The sequence below is a fragment of the Triturus cristatus genome, chromosome 7 (genome assembly GCF_964204655.1).
Source record: "Triturus cristatus chromosome 7, aTriCri1.1, whole genome shotgun sequence".
In the NCBI taxonomy this organism is placed as follows: Eukaryota; Metazoa; Chordata; class Amphibia; order Caudata; family Salamandridae; genus Triturus; species Triturus cristatus.
In genome coordinates, this window is record NC_140590.1 from 656,184,047 (window position 1) to 656,191,908 (window position 7,862).

General features: G+C 51.1%; 1 protein-coding gene across 8 annotated transcripts in view; it reads left to right on the forward strand.

The window, feature by feature from the left end:
- The window catches only part of ARSG (arylsulfatase G), a 1,970,563-nt gene that overhangs the window by 328,670 nt on the left and 1,634,031 nt on the right, over positions 1 to 7,862 (forward strand). The window lies entirely within an intron of this gene.

Genomic DNA, 7,862 nt, shown 5'->3' on the forward strand with positions numbered 1-7,862 from the left:
TTTTTTGCATTTTATTTAACGATGCCGAAGAAGTTAAAAAGCATAGGATCATTTTCCAATTGCTGAAGTTGTTTTAAGTGGTTCAACTGCTCCCCGACACAAAAATGTTAACGGTGCGAGTGTCACAGGAGAGTGACTTTGTGATGTTGATGTTTCATTCACTAAAAGGCTTCCCCCATCAGCAAAAGTAATTTAGTGGTATTCCTTTTTCTAAAGTGTGTTTGTCGCCTCGTATTTTGTCACAATTAGGTATACCTCCACGACTCAATGTGTGGATCTGGCTTTTTTTATAAATATTTTTATTGATACTTTTCCATATATTGCATGACTTATCAGCTTTCACTTTAAGTTCATATACGATCTACAGGCAATACAAATTTCTCATTGGGTTACCGAAAAATCGCCCCTCCTGCAGCATTGACACATTATTTTTTTTATTTATTTATGCGATTTCTAGAGCGCCTGGTGACCCGTAGGCATCCCCGCGCTATTCAGCCTATAAAGATCCTGAAGGAGGAGGAGGGAGTGTCTTATTTGGGGAATAGGAGGGTTTTGAGTTTCTTACGGAAGGCCATGTAGGAGGGTTCCAGTCGTAAACTGAGAGGGAGTGAGTTCCAAGCTGTGGCGGCTTTGACCGAAAAGCGGCGACCGCCGGTGCGAGCCTTCCTGAATTTGGGCACCGTAGCAAGGTGTTCGACGTCGGAGCGAAGGGGTCTTGAGGCTTTATATGGGGTAACCATATGTTTAAGCGCGGCAGGGCCAGCTCCATTGATGAGCTTGTGGGTGGTACATAGGGCCTTGAACTCTATTCGTTGGCGGACAGGGAGCCAGTGTAGAGTTTTGAGGGCAGGCTTAGCTGACACTCTAGGGGAGAGATTCATAATGAGCCTGGCCGCCGCATTCTGGGTGCGTTGGAGTTTGTCCAGGGTGTACTCCGGGGCCCCCAGATAGATAGCGTTGCTATAATCGAGCCGGGCCAGGACAAGACCCTGAACAAGTAATTTCCTGGATGGGAGAGGAAGAAGGGGCAGGATCTTGCGTACGGACCGCAGGAGACCGAAGCAGGTGCCTGCTGTCTTGGCTGCCTGTGTTTTCATGGTAAGGTCGGGTTCCAGCCAAACTCCTAGAGTTTTGATTTCATTTCTAGGAGAGGGGATATCTCCGAAAGTGTCGGGCCAAGATGTGGGTGGGAAGGTAGTCCATTTATTGCCCAGGAGCATGATCTTGGTCTTAGCGCCGTTCAGCTTCAAGGCCGAGTCACACATCCAGGTATGAATGTCCTGGAGGCAGTGCAGCAAGCTGTCAGGATGGTTATCCAGGTGGGACAGGGAGACAACAAGTTGGGTGTCGTCAGCGTAGTTGATTATTTTTATACCGTAGGGGGCCACTACGTCTTCCAGGGGAGCCATATAGACATTAAACAGGGTAGGGCTGAGCGACGACCCCTGGGGAACTCCGTTCTTCAGTGGGAGAGGATCTGACCGGGAGTTGCCGTCCCACACCTGAAAAGATCGATGGGAGAGAAAGGATTCGATCCACGCTCGCGCTGTACCCACAATTCCTGCCTTGGCCAGGCGGTGTGAAAGGACACGGTGGTCCACTGTGTCAAAGGCGGCGCTAAGATCCAGGAGGATCACTGCCACTGATCCCCCTGAATCTAGGATACACCTTGCCTCCTCGATGACAGAGAGGAGTGCAGTGTCCGTGCCATGGCCGGGTCGGAACCCAGTTTGAGATTGGCGCAAGATGTTGTTTGTCTCGAGAAATTGGGATAGTTGCGAGTTGACTAGTTTTTCAGCCATCTTACTGATACAAGGGAGCAGTGAGATTGGTCTGTAGTTGGACAAGTCGTCCGGGTTCAGTTGGGGCTTTTTCAGCAAAGCCTTCACGACTGCGTTCTTCCAGTTGGGGGGTACCGTTCCACCAGCGAGGGAAGAGTTGATAAGGTCCCTGATGATAGGGGCTATAGTGGAGGAAACCTTTTTAAGGAATCTGGCTGGGGCTGGGTCAAGGGGGGAGCCGCTTTTCATTTTCTCTAGTGTGGACGTCACTTCGGTGAGGGAAACTGCTCTAAAAGTCTCCAGCTGTGGGATGTTGTTTTCGTCCGCTGAGGCCAGGGTGGGAGGGGGACTGACAGTAGGAAGGGAGTCCAGTATCCGCAGGATCTTAGACTCAAAATAATTGGCCAGATCCTTGCTTCTATCTGGGGAGGGGGAGTGAGTGGGGGGTGCTGTTGGGATGTTGAGTAGTTCTTTAACTATCTTATAAGATTCTTTGGCTGAGTTGGTCGCGGTCTGTATTCTATTGTCGTAGAACGTAGATTTAGCTGATTTCAAGGCAGTTTTATATTGTCTTACCGCGTTGTGATATATGTCCTTGTTGCTGTGGAGCCAGTCTTTCCTCCATGCTCTCTCCGCTTTTTTACACACTTTACGGAGCGCTCTAAGTTCCGAATTGTACCAGGGGGCATGGCGCTTGGTCTTGTTTTTCACCTCCCGATTTTTGATGGGAATGAGGCTATCGAGGGATAAAGAAATCCAGTCTCTGAACTGGCTGTCTGCCATGGTGGGATCGGCTGCGAGACAGGGGATAGTGGCGTTCAGCGCCAAGGCCCAGTTGTCCGTCGAGAGTCTGGCCCAAGATCTATCCCTGGTAGAAGTAGGGGGGTTGTGGGGTTTCTTAAAGGCCCCTGGGAGATGGGTTAAGACCAGGAAGTGGTCCGTCCACGGAAGGGGGAGGGAATTGGTGAACTGGAGTGAAGGGATGTTCGAGAATACAGGGTCGAGCAGATGTCCTTTCACGTGCGTGGCACCTGAGTTCGTCAAGGAGAAACCAAGGGCACCCAGATCGCTGATAAGGTCAGACGATACTGTATCTGTTAGATCATCGAAATGGATGTTGAGGTCGCCTGTAATCAGGAAGGTAGATGTTAAGTGGGCCAGGGATGAGACGGATTGTAAAATGCGGCGGAGAAGGGGCCGAAGTGTCCAGGGGGTCTGTAGACCAGAAGGCCTGACAAGGAATAGGTCGGCGAGAGCGTCAGTGTGAACATACAGCTCTCCGACTCCTTGCTCTGGATCTCGGTAGATTGGCAGGAGAAATAGTCTCGGTAGATGATGGCAATACCACCACCTCGACCTAGAGGGCGGGGTTGAGACATAATGAGAAAGCCCGGGGGGAGTGCCGAGACTATGTCCGAATTAGAGTGGCCGGTGATCCAGGTTTCAGTTAAGAAGAGTATGTCCAGCTCGTGATCGGCAATTAAGTGGTTTATAAGAAGGGCGTGCTTGGGAAGCGATCTACAATTGAGTGTCGCTAATTTAAGGCCGGGGAGAGGGGCGGCCAACCTGGGAAGAAGTAGGTTACCAGGTTTGCAGATGTTACACCTAGTGAAGGGGACATTAGGGTCATGTATGGCCTGACAGGTGGTGTTTTTCGAGGGTCTGAGGCTGAGGAGGTCTCGTCTAGAGTAAGGTATCCTAATGGCAGTGGATTCCGGCATGGGGGCTGGCCCTAGGCCCGGTCGTGCGCGGACGGGCGCAGACGGGCTTGCCTTGGGCGCGCCTTCGGCGCGCTGGCGGCGCGCCCGCTGCGCGCGTCCGCTGCGCGTCCGGAAGAGGCACATTCTATAGAGGCCGACGGAAGGGGCGTGGCCTCGAGGTGGTGGGCGTGGCCTCACTTCCCTGGTTTGATGGCGGTCAGTTGTTGGCAAGTCCGCGGCAGCGTTCAAGTCGGCTGCGCGGTGTATGCGGGCAGTTCTGGAGAGGGGGGAGTGCTCGGGGAGATGTGCAGAGCAGGTAAATCACACACTTTTAAAAATTGCAAAGTTTTTAAGAAACGACGATCGAACCTCCCGGCTTCCGCCTCAGGAGTCTCTGTTACCGGCTGATGCGGGCTCAAAGGATCAGCGTGACTTATATAGTCTGCAGGGGGGGCGTGGCCTCGGGTGGTGGGCGTGGCCTCACTTCCCTGGTTTGATGGCGGTCAGTTGTTGGCAAGTCCGCGGCAGCGTTCAAGTCGGCTGTGCGGTGTATGCGGGCAGTTCTGGAGAGGGGGGAGTGCTCGGGGAGATGTGCAGAGCAGGTAAATCACACACTTTTAAAAAATGCAAAGTTTTTAAGAAACGACGATCGAACCTCCCGGCTTCCGCCTCAGGAGTCTCTGTTACGGGCTTACTGCTTATGGACATGACATTTGATTTCCACTGGGTGGTTCTTCTGTCCTCCCCTTAGGGGACTGTTCGGTGGGGCCTCCCATATCCCAGGGTGTTTCTGCATTCTGTGACACCCCCCCCCCCCCATCCCATGTGTCTTGAAGCGTGAACCCATAATACCGAATCCAGGGATGCCAGATCCTAAAAAATTCCGTGGACAGCCTCTCATTTTGTATGTCACCTGCTCCGCCCCCATGTTAATGTCCATCCCTCTTTTCCCCTCTCTCAAGGTCGGCGCCTCTGGCACTCCCCATTTTTTTGGCTATATCTCTTTTTGCCTCTACCATCCCTATATTGTACAGGTTAATACTTTGTCTGGGTAGGTCTATGTCAGAGGGTATACCTACTAATGCATATTTAGCATCCATTGGTAGCTGAGCCCCCAATATTTCACTTAGTTCTCTTAATATTCTAGCCCAGTATCGTTGTATACGTGTGCACTCCCATAAGGTGTGTATAAACAAGCCTATTCCTGTCTGGCAGTGGAGGAACCCGTGGCAGTCAGCTCTCCCCATTTTGTGTAGACGGGACCTAGTTACATATGTTCTATGTAGTATTTTGAGTTGAATTAAACGCAACCTCAGTTTGATTGCCACCTCTCTCGGGTACATAAGGGCAGCCTTCCAGTCTGTCTTCCAGTTCTCACATGGTAGCCTGCCATATCCCATTCATGCCACTAGGTTGTCTGGGACATTATTAATGAGGGTCTTGTAGGTCCAGGATATGGCCTTCTCTAACATCTTGGTTTGCCTGAGTCTACCCTCTAGCGGCGTGTTTTGCCTGCCGCTTCTATTCCCTCTGCAGCCCACGCGTGCTTTATTTGCATATATTTGTACCTTTGTCTGTCCCCCATCTGGAATTCTTGCTGCAGGGCTTCAAATGAGATCAAAGAGCCTCCCTTTAGTAGGTCCCCAATCGTGGATATTCCTATCAAATCCAGAGTTCTTGAACCCCTTCAGTTTCCCTAATTCCAGAAGACACCTTCCTTCCCATAGTGGGGTCTGCCTCTTGACTTTCCTGTGCCAGCCCATTTGTTTCTTGGCGCCCTACCAAGCCTCCAGTGCCCTCAGAGTCGCCGGCAGCAAATGTTTGACACCTGTCCCCCACATATATAGAATAGATGAGATTATATTTCAAACTGGTCATGTTCCAATGCTTAAGTCGGGTGTGATCTCGGCAGGTGTCCCCAATCAATTACTGCAATCAGATGTGCTGCCCTGCAATAAGATCCCCGGAAGAGCTATCCCCCCCCCCATTGTACTGATTACGTTGCAGTGTGCGGAGTGCAGTCCGTGGTTGCCCCCCATCCCAGAGGTGCGTGCATACCTCGCTGTCTATTGCCCTGAAAACATCCTCCAGTATCTTGTAGTATGTGTTTTGCAAGATATACAGAAGCTTGAGGAGCGTAACCATCTTGTACATTGCCGCTCTACCCAGTAGTATGAGAGGCACTCTTCTCCAAGTCAGCGTGGAACTCTGTCACCACCCTATGGATGATACATGTGTGACTGTGCGATGTGTCTGTGGATATGTATATCCCCAGGTATTTAAAGCCTTTTGTGGTTACTTGCAGTTCCCGAGGGAGATCCTGTATTTCGGGGGGGCCTCCCACTGGGTAGAGGATTGATTCACCCCAATAGATTTTGTAGCCTGCGTGTTTTTCGAATGTCCCCAAAACTTAAAAGAGGTTCGGAATTGTGGTTAGGGGGTTGGTGATATATAGAAGGACATCATCAGCGTAGAGCGAAATGCGTTCCTCCCTTCCGACCACCATGAACCCCTCCACCTTTGAGTGTGCTCTCACAAGGCAAGCTAGTGGTTTCAGGGTCAATGCAAAGAGCATCGGGGACAACGGGCACTCTTGTCTGGTGCCTCTTCCTATCGCAAACTCCCCTGACATTGCCCCATTTACCTGCACTTTCGCTGTCCATGAGCTGTAAAGCAACTCAATCTCCCCTTGAATTTGGGGCCGAACCCAAATCTCCTTTACGTCTGCCACATGAAAGGCCAGTGGACAGTATCAAAGGCCTTTTCTGCATTCAATGAGATCAGCACATGAGACTCCGTCCTATCTTAGATCGTACTTAGCCAGTTTGCAAGACATCTTAGATTGAATCTTGTTGCTCTCCCTGGCATAAATCCCAATTGGTCTGCATGTATATGGGAGGTAACCACTGAGGCCAATCTGTTTGCTAGGATAGAAGCTAGTACCTTCACCTCCACATTAAGGAGAGAGATCCATCGATATGACCCGCAGTCTGTTGCAGGCTTTCCGGGTTTGTGGATTACCACTACTGTTGCTTTCCACAAATCCGGTGGTAGAATGCCCTCTTCCCGAGCCGCCCTGATCATATCTAGCAAGTGTGGTTCCAACAATGCAGTTTGTCTTAAAAAGCTCCGCGGGCAGACCATTATGCCCTGGGGTCTTCCCTGTTTTTTGTTTTTCTATGGACCCAGTCACCTCCTCGAGCTTAATCTGTGCTTCCAGAGCATCACGGTCTTCCGGAACAGAAGCGGAGGGTCTATTTCCCCAAGATATTTCTGGATCTGTGCGTTCCCCCACCTTTTTCTGTTCTTTTTATAGTCGGTTCAATATTCTGCAAAGGCAATATCTTGTGCTCATCTGGATTCCATTTACTTGCTGCCTAGCCATGCCAAGAGTTTCCCCGCCCTGTCCCGTTTCATATAGGCGATGCCCAAGGGCGAGGTATTGCTGTTCCGCCTCCCGTATTGCCAGTGACGGATACTCTGCATGGGTAACTTCTATCTGACGGAGGGTGGACTGACTAGGACTTCCGCCCACGCTCTGCTCTAGGTGCAGGAGTCTACTCTCAAGCGCCACTATGTCCTGTGTTTCTTTCCTGTTCTTGTGTGTAATAGGGTTCTGGACTCTGTCGCTTAATACAGCCTTAAAAGCTTCCCATAGGACCACTGCCAAGGTCACTGTCCCTTTGTTTTCCTGGAAGTACAGCTGTTTCCACCCTTATCTCCTTTGCTTTCCCTGGGTCCTTAAGAACCCAGGCATTCAGCCTCCATCCCCCAGCTCCACTGCGTGACTCCCCACCTACCATGAACCACAGGGGAGAGTGATCAGTCAGTTCTCTCGCTAGGTAGTCCACCCGTCACCCTGCCCAGTTCCCCAGCCAGGGCAAAAAAATGGTCTATTCTAGAGAACACTGGTCGCACGCCCCAAACATATGAGTATGCCCGGTCAGTGGGGTGGTGCCGGCGCCAAACATCCTGCCGTCCCAGGGTGAGAGCAAATTCAGCCAGTCTTGTGTTTCCCCTCCGACCACGTGTCTGCCTGCACCGATCTATGACCGGGTCTACCACGTCATTAAAGTCTCCGGCCACCAAGTGTAAGGGGGAGTCTGCTACCAACAGGACCTCCACAACCGTCTTAAGTATCTGACGCTGTAATCGTGGGGATACATAAACACTGACTAGTGTAATCTCCCTATGCCCCCATGTTCCCTCTACTGCCACATATGTGCCACTGGGGTCAGACCAAGAGTTGGAAACGTGGAAGGGTATCGTCTTCCTGACAAGTATTACAACCCCCGGGAGCCTGAGGTAAATCCCGCGTGGGCCAGGGTAGTGTACATGCTTCTTCCCAGAAAAATACAGCGCGTCCCTCTAAGGAGCGTCT